Source organism: Primulina eburnea, chromosome 5 (genome assembly GCF_022965805.1).
Source record: "Primulina eburnea isolate SZY01 chromosome 5, ASM2296580v1, whole genome shotgun sequence".
In the NCBI taxonomy this organism is placed as follows: Eukaryota; Viridiplantae; Streptophyta; class Magnoliopsida; order Lamiales; family Gesneriaceae; genus Primulina; species Primulina eburnea.
Genome location: NC_133105.1, coordinates 25,149,771 through 25,167,811, shown reverse-complemented (window position 1 = coordinate 25,167,811; position 18,041 = coordinate 25,149,771). Strand labels below are relative to the sequence as shown.

Here is an 18,041-nt window from a genome sequence, read left to right as displayed (position 1 = left end):
TTCACATCAAAATTTTGGACTAGTTTCCAAAAATAAATGGGTACATGACTTGCGATGAGTACTGCTTACCATTTTCAGACAGATGGTCATACAGAACGTATGATCCAGACACTCTAGGATCTGCTTCGAGCAGTGTTTATGGATTTCAAAGATAGTTGGCAAGAAGCTTGACCTCTAGTAGAATTTTCATATAACAACTGTTTCCAGATGACTTTTGGTATCGCTCCTTTTGAAGCTTTGTACGGCAGACGATTTCGATCACCTCTTTGTTGGGATGAATTTGGTGAGAAGCAGTTGACTGGACCTGATATTGTTCAGGAAATGCATGATAAAGTCCAGTTGATTCGTCAGAGAATGAAAGCTGCCCAAGATCGACAAGCTAGTTATGCTAACAGACGTCGTCGACCTCTAGAATTTCAAGTTGGAGATTTTGTGTTTCTGAGAATCTCTCCATTTAGAGGTGTTATTCATTTTGGCATGAGAGTTAAGTTGTCACCTCGTTCGTTGGTCCCTACGAGATTGTTGAGCGTATTGGGACTTGTGCTTATCGTTTGGATTTGCAACAGTCCTTTTCTCACATCCACGATGATTTCCATGTTTCTATGTTGTGTAACCTGATGAGGGTGAACTCGACACTTCTCTATCGTAAACTGAGTATCCTGTTTGTATATTGGATTGTAAAGATAAAGTTTTACGCAATAAAGTTATACCACTTGTACGTGTTCAATAGTCGAGGCATGGTGTAGAAGAATCAACGTGAGAAATAGAAGAAAAGATGAGAGCATCTTATCCATATATGTTTGATTCTTAGTAATGTATTTCTGGTTTCGTATCGTGCGTAAGATGTATGTGTATAAACAAAAATTTCGAGGACGAAATTTGTTTTAAGGGATGGAGAAGTGTAATGCCTGTAATTAATTATCCGGTAATTTGGCATAATTAGAATAATTATTGAGTTGTAAATTAAAATAATTATTTATGCCAAATAAATTCAATAAGTGTGTTAAAAATATGTATTTTAGAATATTGGATAATTTAACGATATAAAATACATATAGCGTTTAAATAACACACGAGAGAAAAATAAATATAGATCGGGATAAATAGGCTTGAGTTATTATTTTAGTAACCAAATACACAATATATATATATATATATATGCACACACACACACACATACATATACATACACACAACTTACCTTTAGAGTGAGAGAAGGAAGAGAAGGAAAATATTAAAAAAAGAAGAGAACCCCAAATTCCCACAACCGTTGGAGCAGCTGCGGAAAAATCGTGATATCTCCTCAATCAGCCGTCAAAATCTCGATCAGTCTAAAGGGTTGTCTTCCTAACATCCTAAGATTCTATTCAAACCATAAATCGCAAGTTTTGAACAAGGATACGGGTAGACCAAAGCTGCTGTTCCGGTGCTCTGTTTCTGCGCGAATTCTTTCGGTTTTTGGGTGAGAATTTTGTGTTGCTGCTATTTTTGTAGCTTGAACTTGTAGCAATGACCTAAACAAACTTTGTAATGCTTTATGTTAGCTGTTTATAGCCACTAGAAAAATGAGTTTTTGATTCGAAACGGATTTGTTATGATTTTTCTACGAAAAGGTGCCAAAATCAAATTCTGCAATTGTGCTGTGCAGAATACCTACTGTAATTCGGGATTTTATCCTTCGTGCCTTCAGATTCTGATTTTTTGGTTAAAATGAAAGTTGTAGAGATATGTCTTGTCTTCGAAATGATATAATAATCATTAAATTTCAGTAAGAATTGTGCAAGTTATGGTGGTTTTTCTGAAAGTGATCAGTATGAGATTTTCTGTCCGAAAATTTGTGGAGTGGCGGAGTGTTCTTGATAATTCTGGGATTAATATACTGAGTTTTGGAAGATAGTTTCTTCTATAAAAATTAGATATTTGAGTTATATTTCATTTCCAATTGACGGATATTGATTGGAGTTAATATTGAGCAAGATACGAGTTTTATGCTCTTTTGTTCCAAATCAGACATTGGTATGAAATGTAGTTTTCATGATCGGCTTATTGTTTATTTTTTTAGGCCGAGAGTCTTGAAGTGAAATTTTGATCGGATTGTCAACTTGTTATAGGTATGTTATAGCTCGGTAACATACGACGGTAAAACATAAATTATGTTTACTTGTCATTCTGTGTTGCACTGATCGTATCTGTGACTGTTATAATTTGTTAAATGCCTTCCTTGTGATATATGTTTATTATTGTGACATATTATTGGCATCTATCATCATACTGTTATAACATTCAAGTTGAGCCCTATCTTTCTTGTTAGCTGTTGTTGATATCCATTGTTATCTGGCACTGTTGTTTATCTCGGGGGATCGTAGTGTGGTTGATAGGCCTATACACATGAGACCGTAGATGTGATTGAATAATCTCGTGGTTAGTGTAGCCTTTTGAGCTGAGCGCTGGGATAGTATCATCTAGTTTGTTCTGTTGTGCCATTTTATTATACTGTATCAGCTGTATGGAGGCCGAGTCAGGGTGTTATTCAGCACAGCTTGGCATACCTCGCATACATTGCACGACATTTGAGCTACATGCGATGTAGCTCCCCTGTGTTGTTGCTCGAGCACTATTTCAGTTGTTATCGTACCGTTTGTTGGCTCCTGTTATCCCGATTATTTGTTGAGCCTTTCATGCATTGCATATTACATTTTGTTATATGATTATTGTTGTTATTTTTAAACTGTTTCATACCATAATCCTAACCTCAGTTGTTTTCTTGGGGGGGCTGATGTGGTTGATATTGGACACCATTGGTAGATCTCCCGAGTTATTTTGCAGCATCAGGCCGAGGTTCCGCCAGTGGAGCTCGGGATTGAGGTTGGATTGCTTAGTTCTGTTCAGTGGAGTCTCCCAGTTAGTATATATGTACGTCTTGAGTTTGTTTCAGTCTTGTATTGTAGTTTATTTTCCGGGGAGATGCCCCATGTATTTGTAGTTGTATTTGGTTCTTTTTGTGATGTTCTGAGTCAACTCTGTGATATTTATGATCTGGTGAGATTTGATAAGTTTTAATTTCTGCTTAGTACTGGCCTATGTGGCTATAGGTTGTTTAACTTTGGTTCTTGTTTTAATGACTCTAGTTGGAGTATATTTTGATATAAACTGCTGCATGAGTTTTCGGGATGTCCTACTTACAGGGAGGTCATCTCGAAATTTTTCTAGGCCCTCAGGTCCGTTTTAAAGTATTTTAAACATTTTTCTGCTGCAGCTTTAAATCAAACCATTATTGTTTGATCATTAATTGTCATTACAGTAAATGGGCCTCACAATAGTTTTTTGGATAATGATAGCATTTGAAATTTTTTTTGTCAATGCACGTATTTCGTATTCGTATTTTTTTTGCGGAATTATTAATTTTTTTTAATATAAATAACTTGCTTCATTAATAAAATAAACCTATAAAAGATTTAACTTAAAAATAACAGCGGAAGTAAATATTGTGTTTCAAAACAACAACTTAAAAATAATCCAACGTATTAAAAACTAAATTTGAACATAAAAGGCGAATAAACTGAAACATGAGGTCCTCGGGTTCCTACTACTGCTGACCCAAGCTAGCTCACTAGTCCTCGCCCTGAGTCTCGACCTCATCAGTACCTACAACAATCAAGTTTAGTGAGTCTAAAGACTCAGCATGCATATTTCGTGAATAACGAGTAAATATATCATAAGATTGCATGGTACATAAAAATATATTATCGTAAAGCGTAACGTGAAAATAGTAACATGAGTAAATATAAATACGTGCATATCTGATAATTGTACGTAAAAGCTTTTCTCGATAGAGACTGTCATAACATATCATATCGTACTTTTTTGGTAGAGATAATGTTTCAAAGCAAGTTGCCCATAACATAGCTTAAATGCCTGATCAGACTAAACCACAGTATATTGGGCGGTAGAGATCACCACAGCCCTTGGACTGGTTGTCCGTTCCCATACATAATCCTAAACCGGTCTTAAGACACCGGGTGGAGAGGTCCCTGGTTATGCATCCCGACTTCCTAACCCATACTACTTGGAGAGGTCCCCGACTGCATATGTCGGCTTCCAAACATAAACGTGAGGTGGCCACAAGACATATCGCATATATCAAAAATAAACATTTTATATATTATGCACGTAATATACTTACAACCCTGTTATGTCGGTTAATTTGGATCATTCCCAGGCTTGTTGCGACACAATTCTAACATGAGACACATATAAATATCCTCACTTAACAAAAACCTCATATCCAAACAAAAAACGAGACAAACGAGACTAACAACCTAGTTTCCAACTATGGCTCCATACTAACCCGAACCAACATTGAACCAACGTTTAGACATGATTAAAATACACCTAAAATAGTGAAAGAATATCCTAAGGACTGAAATGAACGAAAAACAGTGAAAGGAGGCCAAAATCATGAAAAAATCTTTCGAGAGTCACTTTGGCACTTTGCACCGTAAATTCTTGTATGACCTCTAAACTCGACCAAATCACAAACGACCAAAAACATGACCTTCATAACTCATTGGGTGCTGTATAGTCCAAGGCCAAAGGCTAAAATTTAACCAAGAACCCAAACAAAACCCCTGAACCGAAGCAATGCTGTTGTAAAAAATGCAATGGCAGCAGCTGTGCATCTGCTGGTTAGTTTCTGGAACTAATGGCCATTGTGCTTGAACCACAAACCAGAGTCCCTTACCAACATGCTAACGCGTGGCTTGAACCATGGCCAAGGGCACTAGGCCAACTACAATCCAAGCAAATACCCAGGACAACCCGAAGCTCACAACCGAGAGAACCAATATTCTGTGCAGTGTGTTATCTTGAACCTTTTTGCTATCTTGTATCGCTCCAGTGGTCATATTATCGACCATGGCTCAATCTATACATAATGAGGTATTGTGTGAACCATGGATAAGTGCTAAAAGCCAGCCACAATCCACCCAATCACCCAAAACCGAAAGCCAATTTACACAAAACAAGAAATGAAAACCGAGGGACACTTTGCATTGTTGTTGTACAAATTTGATGGATCCATGGACCAAGCCTTGAAAGGCTAACTTGGCCATGTCCTAGACATGCTAAGGAAGGGTTCTAACCATGGTTTCAGGCCCTGGGCCAGCCATCGTTCGAACAATCACCTTAGACAACCAAACAACAAAATCGTGGGCCAAATCTGCAACGATGGAAAAGTTTTTTTCTTTTTTTTTTTTTTCTGTCAATTCTTTAACCTGAGCGTATGGACTTGAACCAATGAACCAACAATACTCTAACTCACTCTAGATCAGCCTAGATGCAGCTTTGAGTGCCTGGACCAAACCAACTACCTGGAATCAACAAAACACCACCCACCGTGAAGCATAAAGCATAAGGTCGAGAAGGCCTGTACAGATTTTTGTAAAGTTTTGCTGTCAAAATTTGTTTTGTTTCTTGAATCATTAACATATAATGGTTTAAAAATATCTATATGACTTGATTGAAGAGAAAATAAACAATAGATACATGCCTGGAATTTTGTTTTGAATAAAACAAAACAATCCGACGAACACGGCGCGGCGGAGTCGGAGTTGGATTTTTTCTCAGATTTCTGTTGCTAATTCCCGATTGTAGCTGCTAATACTTTCTGAAATTTTGAAGCTAAGGATGAAGGAATGCTAGACAATGAAGATGAAGGTTACAAGAGGTGATAAATGAGTCACGAAAGGCATTTAGATGGGAGTTACATGTGAGGAATTTGAATGGCAATTGAAATGTTTCTTATAATTCTTGCTGTACGAAATGTATAGGGTTGATATGCTAGACTAGTGGATTGAGGGAAATGAGGTGAATTATGGCGCTTGAATTACCAATAGTTGGTGAGTTAAAGGTGAGGGAATGAATACACCATGAAGGGACATTGAAGGGTGACTTGAATGGGGGAGTTACCAAGCATTTGAATTGACTTATGAATGAATTGACATGATAACCGAAAATTGCTATCAATATTGCAAGGTATATTATTGATTAATTCTTGTATTTTTTTAATTCTTAAGGTTTTAAACACCCATTATATATTTTAGTGAATTAACAAATTAAATTAGGATAAAATCTTGCATGGCATGGCTTGGTTCGAAAATTAGGTATTAAAATGCTAGTTTTAATTTTTTGAGTATATTAGGCATATGTTAATTCATCCCAATTTGTTACACATTTTAATTTAGGCTTTAATTAAATATTGGACATAAAAGAATTATTTAATAACTTAAATCTAATTAATTTAATAAATCCTAAAAACATTCTTTTTCATTAAAATAAATTATTACTTGGCTTAAGTTAAGTTTAGGAATATTTTCTTATTATTAATCTTATCTCCGATCTCCTAACTCTGGTCCGGCCTCGCGTATTTATCCGAAAAGATAAAACTAAACCTCCACGATTAAAATAAATAATCATGACTTAACAATTTTAAAATGAAGTAAACACTTCATACATATAATAAAAATCATTTTTAAATTAAATAATAGCAATTATGCATGGCTATACGTAATCTGATTTTCGGGTTTTATAAATCGCCCCCCTTAAAAGAAGTTTGCCCTCGAAATTAAAACTTACCGAATAACTCGGGGTAACGACTCTTCATCTCTGGATCAGATTCCCACGTAGCTTCCTCTTTCGAATGATTAACAAATCATTTTCAAACAAAATAATAGCAATTATGCATGGCTATACGTAATCTGATTTTCGGGTTTTACAACTCGCCCCTCTTAAAAGAAGTTTGTCCTCGAAATTAAAACTTACCGAATAACTCGGGGTAACGACTCTTCATCTCTGGCTCAGATTCCCACGTAGCTTCCTCTTTCGAATGATTAAGCCATTTGACTTTCACTAGCTTAACCAATTTGTTCCGAAAATTTTTCTCCTGTCTGTCTAAGATTTGCAATGGTCTTTCCTCATAAGACATGTTCTGATTGAGCTGCAACAGCTCAAAGTTTAAGACATGCGAAGTATTCATCACATACTTCCTCAGCATTGAGACGTGGAACACATTGTGTACTCCGGCCAGATTTGGCGGAAGAGCAACACGATAAGCTAATGTCCCAACTCTGTCGAGGATCTCAAATGGTCAGATGAATCTCGAACTGATCTTTCCTTTCTTCTCGAACCGCATGATACCTTTCATAGGTACTATCTTCACGAAAACATGGTCACCAACAACAAACTCTAGATCTCTCCTCCTCTGATCCGCATAACTCTTCTGTCGACTCTAAGCAGTCCTCATGCTATCATGGATCTTGACTACTAGATCGGCAGTCTGCTGAACAATCTCCGGACCCAATTTTGATCTCTCCCCTACTTCATCCCAATGAATAGGCGATCTACACTTACGATCGTACAATGCTTCATATGGAGCCATACCTATAGAAGACTGAAAATGGTTATTATAGGTAAACTCCACCAATGGAAACTTTGACTCCCAACTCCCTGAGAAATCGATGACAAATGCACGAAGAAGATCCTCTAAAATCTGGATAACTCTCTCTTACTGACCATATATCTGAGGGTGGAAAGCTGTGCTAAACAACAACTTCGTACCCATAGCTGAATGTAGACTCTTCTAAAATGAGGAAGTAAATCTAGGTTCTCGGTCAGATACTATAGAAATGGGAATACCATGAAGTCTGACTATCTCCCGGATATACAACTCTACATACTGAATCATGGAGAAAGTCGTCTTAATAGGCAAGAAGTGCGTTGATTTGGTAAGGACGATCAACAATCACCCAGATAGCATTTGACCCTTTGACTAACTTCGGCAAACCGACAACGAAGTCATTGGTAAAATTCTCCCACTTCCACTCACGAATAGGAAGAGGCTTGAGCATACCTGCTGGTCTCTGATGTTCCGCTTTCACTAGCTTACACGTCAGACACTCGAATACTGTAAGGCCCAAGAATTACAGAATCGATAATCAAGATTATTAATCGTTATTAATGTGAGACTCGGAAGATATGAGAATGCATGACATGCGATGAAGGAAGAAAAGACATGAGGAAATAGGGTTTGCAAGACCGCACCTGCGCTCAGAACAGGATTGCACCCGCGGTCATAAATTATGAAATTTTAGCAAGAAAGGCCGAAGCCACACCGCACCCGCGGTGCCAGACAAGACCGCACCCGCGGTGCATGGTCAGAAAGTTGGCAAATTTATTCGAAGCAATACCGCACCCGCGGTAAGAACAAGACCGCACCCGCGGTGGTGTACCGCACCCGCGGTCTAAGATGTACCGCACCCGCGGTCAAAGATTTTAGAAAAATGAAGATAATGCCGAAGCATGAGCGCACCCGCGCTCCTGGCATTACCGCACCCGCGGTCATGCGTGCAGCTTGGAAAATTATGCCACGTTTTATGATGTGCATGCAGTATATATATAGTGGAATGACACGTTTTCCTTCAACAATTCAGAAGAGGAGGTCGAGGATTTGAGAGAAAAATCCTTACGCCTTTTAGATTTGTGATTTCGAAGAATCTGTGTATCAGAATTCGAATCTGAACGCAGCAGCGTGTTCCTCTCGACACGAGCTACACAAGGACGTAAGTTTCATTACGTTTTGCAGTGTTTTGAAATTATGATGTTGTTAGAACTGAATATAATTCAGATATGGTGTTTCTACTACCGTAGACATTGTATAATCGAAGTCAGATTGAAGAATAGACTGCTTATACAAATGTTATGATTTTTGACAGATATTGACTGAGATTCTATATCAGAATTGTGTTAATATTCAGAGTATGAATTATATTGACACATATTATGAGTTCCAGTATTATATTTGTGATGTTCAGATTGACAGGGTTATTCAGATTGCATTGTTATGCCGTCGAAACATCAGTTTATTTAGATTTATCAGATTCAGTATTGATTTAGATTGATCAGATATGATATTGATTGAGATTCATGGTTATACTGCTTTTATTGATCAGATTATGTACTGAGTTGAGTATTGATCAGAACAGATTCTGAACTGAGATATATACTGATATTGTATTTATGTGATTTGTCATTATCAGATTGATATGGACAGATTTGACTTCGAGACTTCGTCTTCGTCAGACCGGGACGACAAAGGTATAATTCATGTGATATCTGGGAAGACATAACTCAAATCAGATCTCATTTGAGTTTCCCAATAAAATCACGTACTTGATTATTGTTATCTTTCGATATGATTATGATTTGTTTATAGACTTATATTCAAATCTTTTGAAAAGAACATGCTTTGTTTATAGATTGTATTCATTGCATTTGAGATAGGAAAGTTTGACAGATAGTCAGATTTCTAGACGTTCGGTGTATCGTTACATAGGAGCAGACACCCTCTTATTGTAGATTATTCGATACAGATATGACCGAAGTCTAGGAATAAGACGTACGTCACCCCGATTGGGAGGGTAGGTGACAGACAGTGACGTCTTATTCACACCGGGATCCCTAGAGTTATAGTAGAGTCGAGTCTAGACATGATTTGACTAGAACAGCATGCGTTTATAGATGTGGTTTCATAGACTATGAAACCCATGTTTATTGCTTTCAGTATGATAGCATGTTTATATGATTTGATTTGAATTGCAAGTTTATCTGAATTGAGTTACATGCTTATTTTGAGTAGATTTCATAGATTATGAAATCTATTACTTTTGAATATGTTCATGATAGCATGTTTTATGATTTAGATTATTTATATACATGCTTACCATGTTTTATACTGGGATTTATTCTCACCGGAGTTATCCGGCTGTTGTCTTGTTTTGTATGTGTGCATGACAACAGGTGGGGCTGGATCAGGGTCTCGAGTTAGATGAGAGATTGATGATAGCGTGGAGATCTCGGGCGTTGAAGATTTCTAGTGTTTTCTTACTAGACTTGTTCTACTTATGTTTGTAGTTGGTATTTGAACACTAGTGAATGTTTGTACTAAACAGATTTGTATGTACATTATGTGGTTAATTAATATGGAGATAGATTATGTTTTAATCACACCTTTGAATTAATATTAAAAGCAAAATTTTGACCCACATTTTCGAGCAAAGATCCAATTAATCCCAAAAGAATTGAGTTAGCGCCCGGGTCCCCACAAATACAAAACGTCTGATATCCTTCTTCATTCCGGGCCACCAATAAAATAACTGCAGATCTTTGTACATCTTCGTACTCCCAGGATGAATAGATTACCGCGACATATGGGCCTCGGATAAAATATCTGCTCGAATAGAATCGCTGCTAGGAACCCACATTCTATCTCGATATCTCACAACACCGTCGCTAACTGTATACAATATACTACCCTTGGCCTCATCTCTCTGCCTCCACTTCGTCAACTGCTCATTTCCTGGCTGTCCACTGCGAATACAGTCTAGAAGAGAAGACTGAATCGTCAAAGTAGATAGAAGGGGAACTCTACCTCGAGGATATGTCTCTAGATCTAACCTCTGCATCTCAAACTTAAGAGGTCTATGAATCACCAAATGAGCCATCACTGCGACTTTCCTGCTCAACACATCTGCAACTACATTAGCTTTGCCAGGGTGGCAGCTAATGTCACAGTTCTTCACTAGCTCCAACCAACGCCTCTGACGCATATTCAACTCTTTCTGCGTAAAGAAGTACTTGAGGCTCTTATGGTCGGTAAAGATCCGGCACTTCTCTCCGTACAAATAATGCCTCCAAATCTTCAAGGCAAATTCTATGGCTGCCAACTCTAGATCGTGGGTAGGATAATTCTTCTCATGGATCTGCAACTGACGAGAATCTTACGCTATCACCTTCCCATGCTGCATCAACACTGCTCCTAAACCGAGCTTCGAAGCATCGGTATACAAAAAAAAATCTTCGGGCCTTGAATGCATGGCCAATACTGGCGCTGAAATAAGAGCTTGCTTCAAAGAATCGAAGCTCTTCTGACACTCATCGATCCACACGTACTTAGCATTCTTCTTTGTAAACGACGTGAGTGAACTGCGATAGAGGAGAATCACTAAATAAACTTCCGATAGTATCCTGCTAGCCCAAGGAAACGACGGATCTCTGATGCATTTTGCGGCACAACCCAATCTTTGGTTGCTGCAACTTTCGCTGGGTCTACCTCAATACCGCTGCTAGAAATGATGTGGCCTAAGAACGCCACCTTCTCTAACCAGAACTCGCACTTAGTGAACTTCGCGAACAGCTTGTGCTTTTGCAAGGTATGCAATACTGCGGTCAGATGTCTGCTGTGATCCTCTTGATTCTATGAGTAGACGAGAATGTCGTCTATGAATACTATCACGAACGGATCAAGATACGACTGAAATATGCGATTCATGAGATCCATGAAAATCGCTGGCGCATTTTTCAAACCCGAACGGCATCACAAGGAACTCAAAGTGGCCATAACGAGTCCTAAAAGCAGTCTTGAGCACATCGGCGTCTTTCACTCTCAACTGGTGATAACCAGAACGCAGATCAATCTTGGAGAATGTTGAAGCACCCTGCAACTGATCAAATAAATCTTCAATACTCGGAAGTGGGTATTTGTTCTTCACTGTAACTCTATTCAATTCCCGATAATCAATGCAGAGCCTCATCGAACCATCCTTCTTCTTCACAAATAAGATTGGAGCGCCCCATGGCGAAAAACTCGGGCAAATGAATTCCTTGTCAAGAAGTTATTGAATCTGCTTCTTGAGTTCTGCCATCTCTGTCGGTGCTAATCGATACAGTGCTTTTGAGATCGGTGTCGTACCTGGCATAAGCTCAATAGAAAACTCCACCTCTCACACAGGTGGTTTACCAGAGACGTCATCAGGAAAAACGTTTAGAAAGTCCCTGACAATTGGGACATCGGAGGCTGATTGACTGGGTGTTTTGCGAACAGATACAAAAGTCGTCAAAAGCGCTCGACACCCTCTATGCGCGAGCTTCCTAGCCTGGACACAAGATATCATACGCGGTAAATGAAAGTGCCTGTCTGGCTCGAATAAGAATTGCTCTCTCCCAAGCGGTCAGACTTGAACAGATCTCCGCTGGAAGTCAATAAAAACTCTGTTACTTAATAGCCTGTCCATACCCAAAATGCTATCAAACTCTGGCATCCGCAATACGATAAGATCCGCATAAACAAGGTTACTGTGGGGACCCGGACGCTAATCATATTCTTAATCATCATTGACCTATTTAAGCAATTATAATAAACAGGGTCTAAATTTTTTTTAAAATTAAATTGTGGAACGTAATGGTATTCAATCTAATGTACATATCAGTATAAAAGTACAAGTCTTGTACAACAAACATCAAACTTAAACTAAGGTTCAACAACTAAATGTCAAGTGCTGAATCCTATCTACAGCAACGTCAAAGTCCGTAGTCTCCACTCTAATCACGATCTCTCATCATCTCTTCGACCCTGATCCTGTCCCACCTGTTGCCATGCACACATACAAACACAACAACAGCCGGATAACTCCGGTGAGAAATACATCCTAGTATAAATCAACGAACATACAATCATATAATCAATATAAAGCATTAAACAGATATCAGTCATATGTATCAAAATCTGAAAACATAATCAATATAAGAATGTCAATCAGACTCGTGACTCCACGTCTCAGACTAGATTCAATCCTAGTCTAGGGATCTTGGTTTCCAGACGTTGGCATTCCATATCGAATATCGGTAATAGAAGAAACTCCAATTCTATTCATCATCGATATAACCAAACATCCAGTGTCTTGACCTATCCGTAACAAACTTTGGCACTTTCGCCAATTCACTATCTTGTGACAATGTGCAATGTGCCAGTGACGATTCCATCACTAACGGCACCTATGTCACAAGATTACTCGTCTAATACTCGTCTAATACATGCTTTCTATAAATCAATAGTACAAGCATATGCATTCAAATCAATGCACATAATAACAATAAGTATGTGATTTAGATAAACTCAAGTATATCATACTCGAGTCGTTCTCCCGGTACCACATTGACTTATACCTTTCTTTTGTTGCAGTTCTGTCACCGTTCCCGTCTGGAATTCAAAGTCTGTCAACACTCAATCTGGCAATGACAATATCAAATAATATCATATCAATATACTACTCAAATCAATACCAATATGATCCATCTGGATTTAACTCAAAATCAACGGCATACCGGAACAATCCCGATATTACGGTCAACACAATCTCAACAGATAATAATTACAATCCATAACTTATATCCAATACAATCTCAAATCAATTCATAATTCAAATCTGTCCAATATCAATCAATATAATCTGAAAAACCATAAGAATTCCATAATCAATTTGTTTCTCAATCTGACTTCTATTCTACGATGTCAACATGTCAAGAACATCAAATATGAATCACATCCGATTCTGACAATATCATAATTTCAAATCTTAACAAAACGTAACAAAACTAACGTCCAGTTGTAGCCTGCGTCGATAAGTACACAGTATTGAAGTCAGATTCAAAATCTAACGGTTGGATTTTCACAATCCACATCTAAAATCAAGAACTTGAAGTTGTCCTCAGTTTTTCGTTTTGCCCTTACTTTTCCACTGAATGAAAGCTTGTAAATATATATATATATATATATATATATATATATATATATATCTATATATATATATATACACGTTGCATGCCAAAGATAGGTGGCTCATCCTACGTGCTGCATGTCTCACGCATATGTGCGTACATCATTCGCTCATATGCGCGAGACCTACTGGTCTCCGCACTTAGTTTCTCGACAGCTCGCGCATATGCGCGCCCATCTTCCGCGCATATGCGCGAGGTCCACTGGAATTCAATTTAACTTCTCGCATGACACGCGCATATGTGCGGCTTCTCGCATGACTCGCGCATATGCGCGCACCACTTCCGCGCATATGCGCGAGGTTCTCTTGACATGAACTTGGCTCCTCGCACATCTCGTGCATATGCGCGCTCTCACTCCGCGCATATGCACGACGTCTTCTACCCGCCTCGGGCATGTGCGCGCATCACGTCGCTCATGTGTGCGAGAGGTATTATCCTCGCACATTCGATATCACATGCAATCACATTTCAAGCCTCGGAACGATCCTCCATAATTATATCAACTCAAAATCAATAATCACAGATTAACATGATATAAAATCTCAGGCATTACAGTTAGCATGAAGTTTGAGGTCTATGTCTCGGACCACATTAGTATCTTTAAGCTCCTCTCCAGAAGCCAATATAACCGAATACGCTAGATCTAGCCTAATGGTCTTGACCTTGAGGAAGTTTGCAAAGGTCTCCGAAATGAACGAATGTGTAGCCTCTGAATCTATCAAGGCATTCGTAGCTGAACCAGCTATAAAAATTCTCCCTGAAAGATTGGAACACCATGCTAAACCCAATAGTTTTACAAGAACTAAACTTATAGACATGAGAATGTCAAAGTTCTTCTAACCTAAATTCCCGAAAATAACACTGATTAGAACATGCAATCCTATCACAAATTCTAAGTTCAAAATCTTAACCCTAACTCTCAAAACATTAAATTTCAAATACAAACTTAAAGCTTTAAAATACCTGTCAAGAGCATCGTCTCCGGGTTTGCCGCCGCTGCATGGAGAGCAAAAACTCTGCCTTGGGTAGGCAGACTCCCCTGAGGGCAATTCTTCAGTAAATGGTCAGGACTACCACACTTGTAGCACTTCCCCGAACCATACATACAAGCTCCAATATGGCAGCGTGTGCACTTGGAATAGACTGGATACTCCGAGGTCCTCGGGACTACACGTCCCTGCTGCTCCTGTCCTCTGCTCCTGGATGGGTCGTGGAAAGGCTTCTTACTCTGATGCTGTTGATGAGGAGGGCGGTGCGGCACCTGAAATGGTCGTTTACCATGGCGATGCTCTCAATATCATTCTGATCCTACTCTGCAGCTAGAGCTCAGGAGACAGCGATATCATAGGTAGTACGGCCAGCCACTCTAACATCACGGCTGCAGACCATCTATAAAGTGCCTCATCTTGGCACCAGCATCATTTGCAATCAGGGGCAAAAAATAGCAACCCCTCTCAAACTTACGGATAAACTCCGTAACAGTCATTTCTCCCTGCCTCAGGGTCATAAACTCCCTGGTCAACCTAGAACGCACCTCGTCAGTAAAAGTTTTAGAGTAGAATACATCTGTAAAGCGCGTCCAGCTCAGAGTAGCCAAATCCAAGGCTACAGATGCTCCTTCCCACCACAGGCGAGCGTCTCCTCCAAACAGATAGGTCGCACAACTAACTCTATCCTCATCTCCAAGCTCCATGAATACGAAGATAACCTCAAGTGACTTAATCCAGCCCTCGCCAACCATAGGATCTGTCGTCCCTTGAGAACTCTTTCGGCATCATCTTCATGAACCGCTCACTGATAGCCTCAGGCCCCGTCTACCTGGCTACCACAGCATTGTTCCCCGCAAACTATGCAAAGAATTAAGTCATCCCAGCTAACATCTGGGTGTTCATGTCCGGTGGAGGGGGTGGTGGTAAATCTCTCTCCTGCCTATGATCGTCAACGTCCTCATGACGATGCTCATCACCTCTCGTGCGATCATGAATGCGTCTAGGAGGCATATTGTTCCAAATATATAACCCATACGTAACCAACATGCATAATTCTAGTATTTTCTTTAAATTTAAATAAATACTGCATAATCATAATCTTGATATAAAATATTTCATGAAAACATGTTGCTAAAATAATTCATGCTTTAAACTAAATGCGTAAACGTAAAACTTACAGACCGAAGACGTGACTTCATGAGCTTCCCGAGATCAGTAGTAGTACAACCCTTTAAAAGAACATAGACTCTGATAACAACTGTTAAGGCCCGTATTTCGTATTATTATTTTTTTTGCGGAATTATTAATTTTTTTTATATAAATAACTTGCTTAATTCATAAAATAAACCTATAAAAGATTTAATTTTAAAATAACAGCGGAAGTAAATATTGTGTTTCAAAACAGCAACTTAAAATAATACAATGTATTAAAAACTGAGTTTGAACTTAAAAGGCGAATGAACTGAAATATGAGGTCCTCGGGTTCCTACTACTGCTGACCCAAGCTAGCTCACTGGTCCCCACCCTCAGTCTCGACCTCATCAGTACCTACAACAATCAAGCCTAGTGAGTCTAAAGACTCAGCATGCATATATCGTGAATAACGAGTAAATATATCATACAATCGCATGCAACATAAAATATCATAACGTAAAGCGTACCGCGAAAATTGTAACATGAGTAAATATAAATACGTGCATATCTAAAAATCGAGCGTAAAAGCTTTGCTCGATAGAGCCCTGTTATAACATATCATACATAATTTTCTGGTATAAATAAATTTTCAAAGCAAGTGGCCCATAACATAACTTGAACGCCTGATCAGACTAAACCACATTATACTGGGCTTAGATATCACCACGGCCCTTGGACTGGATGTCCGTTCCCATACATAATCCTAAACCGGTCGTAAGTTACCGGGTGGAGAGGTCCCCGGTTACGCATCCCGGCTTCCAAACCCATACTACTTGGAGAGGTCATCGACTGCGTATGTCGGCTTCCAAACCCATAAACGTGAGGTGGCCACAATACATATCGCATATATCTTAAAAATAAACATTTATATATTATGCACGTAATATACTTACAACCCTGTTTTTCCGGTTAAGTTGGATCATTCCCAGGCTTGTTGTGACACAATTCTAACATGAGACACATGTAAATATCCTCACTTGACAAAAACCTCATATCCGAACCAAAAGCGAGACAAACGAGGCCAACAACCTAGTTTCCAACCATGGCTCCGTAATAACCCGGACCGACATTGAACCAACATTTAGCCATGATTAAAATACACCTAACATAATGAAGGAATATCCACAAGGACTGAAATGCACGAAAAACAGTGAAAGGAGGCCAAAATCATGAAAAAATCTTTCGAGAGTCACTTTGGCACTTTGCACCGTAAATTTTCGTACGACCTCTAAACTCAACCAAATCACGAACAGCCAAAAACATGACCTTCATAACTCATTGGGGTACTATCTAGTCCAAGGCCAGAGGCTAAAAGCGAACCAAGAACCCAAATAAACCCCTGAACCAAAGCAATGCTGCTGTAAAAATAAAATGCAGTGGCAGTAGCTGTGCATTTGCTGGTTAGTTTATGGAACTAATGGCCACTGAGCTTGAACCACCAACCAGAGTCCCTTACCAACATGCTAACGCATGGCTTGAACCATGGCCAAGGGCAATAGGCCAACTACAATCCAAGAAATACCTAGGACAACCCGAAGCTCACAACCGAGAGCACCAATATTCTGTGCAGTGTGTTATCTTGAACCTTTTTTCTGTCTTGTATCGCTCCAGTGGCCATATGATTGACCATGGCTCAATATATACACGATGAGTATTGTGTGAACCATGGATAAGGGCTAAAAGCCAGCCACAATCCACCCAATCACCCAAAACCGAAAGCCAATCACACAAAACAAGAAATGAAAACCAAAGGGACACTTTGCATTGTTGTTGTATAAATTTGATGGATCCTTGAACCAAGCCTTGAAAGGTTGACTTGGCCATGTCCTAGACATGTTAAGGAAGGATTCTAACCATGGTTACAGGCCCTTGGCCAGCCATGGTTCAAACAATCACCTTAGACAACCAAACAACAAAATCGTGGGCCAAATATGCTACTATGGGAAAGTTTTTTTCTTTTTTTTTATTCTGTCAATTCTTTAACCTGAGCGCATGTGTGGGGACCCGGGCTCTAACTCAATTCTTTTTGGGATTTTTTGGATCTTTGCTCGAAAATGTGGGTCAAAATTTTGCTTTTAACATTAATTCAAATGTATAATTAAACTTAATCTGTCTCTATAATAATTAACAACATAATGTACATACAAATCTGTTTAGTACCAACATACACTAATATTCAAATACCAACTA

General features: G+C 39.0%; 1 long non-coding RNA gene across 2 annotated transcripts in view; it reads left to right on the top strand.

Annotated features, from left to right (window-relative positions):
• Positions 1 to 3,036, top strand: part of LOC140831798 (uncharacterized) — a 46,482-nt gene extending 43,446 nt beyond the window's left edge. Inside the window, exons 1-3 of one of the 2 annotated variants that reach the window (XR_012117948.1) lie at positions 1,368 to 1,462; positions 2,063 to 2,111; positions 2,806 to 3,036. This is a non-coding gene — a long non-coding RNA (uncharacterized lncRNA). Of the gene's footprint in view, positions 1 to 1,367; positions 1,463 to 2,062; positions 2,112 to 2,805 lie in introns of those variants that run through there. The other variant, XR_012117947.1, reaches the window with a different exon arrangement.
• The last annotated feature ends 15,005 nt before the right edge of the window (positions 3,037 to 18,041 follow it).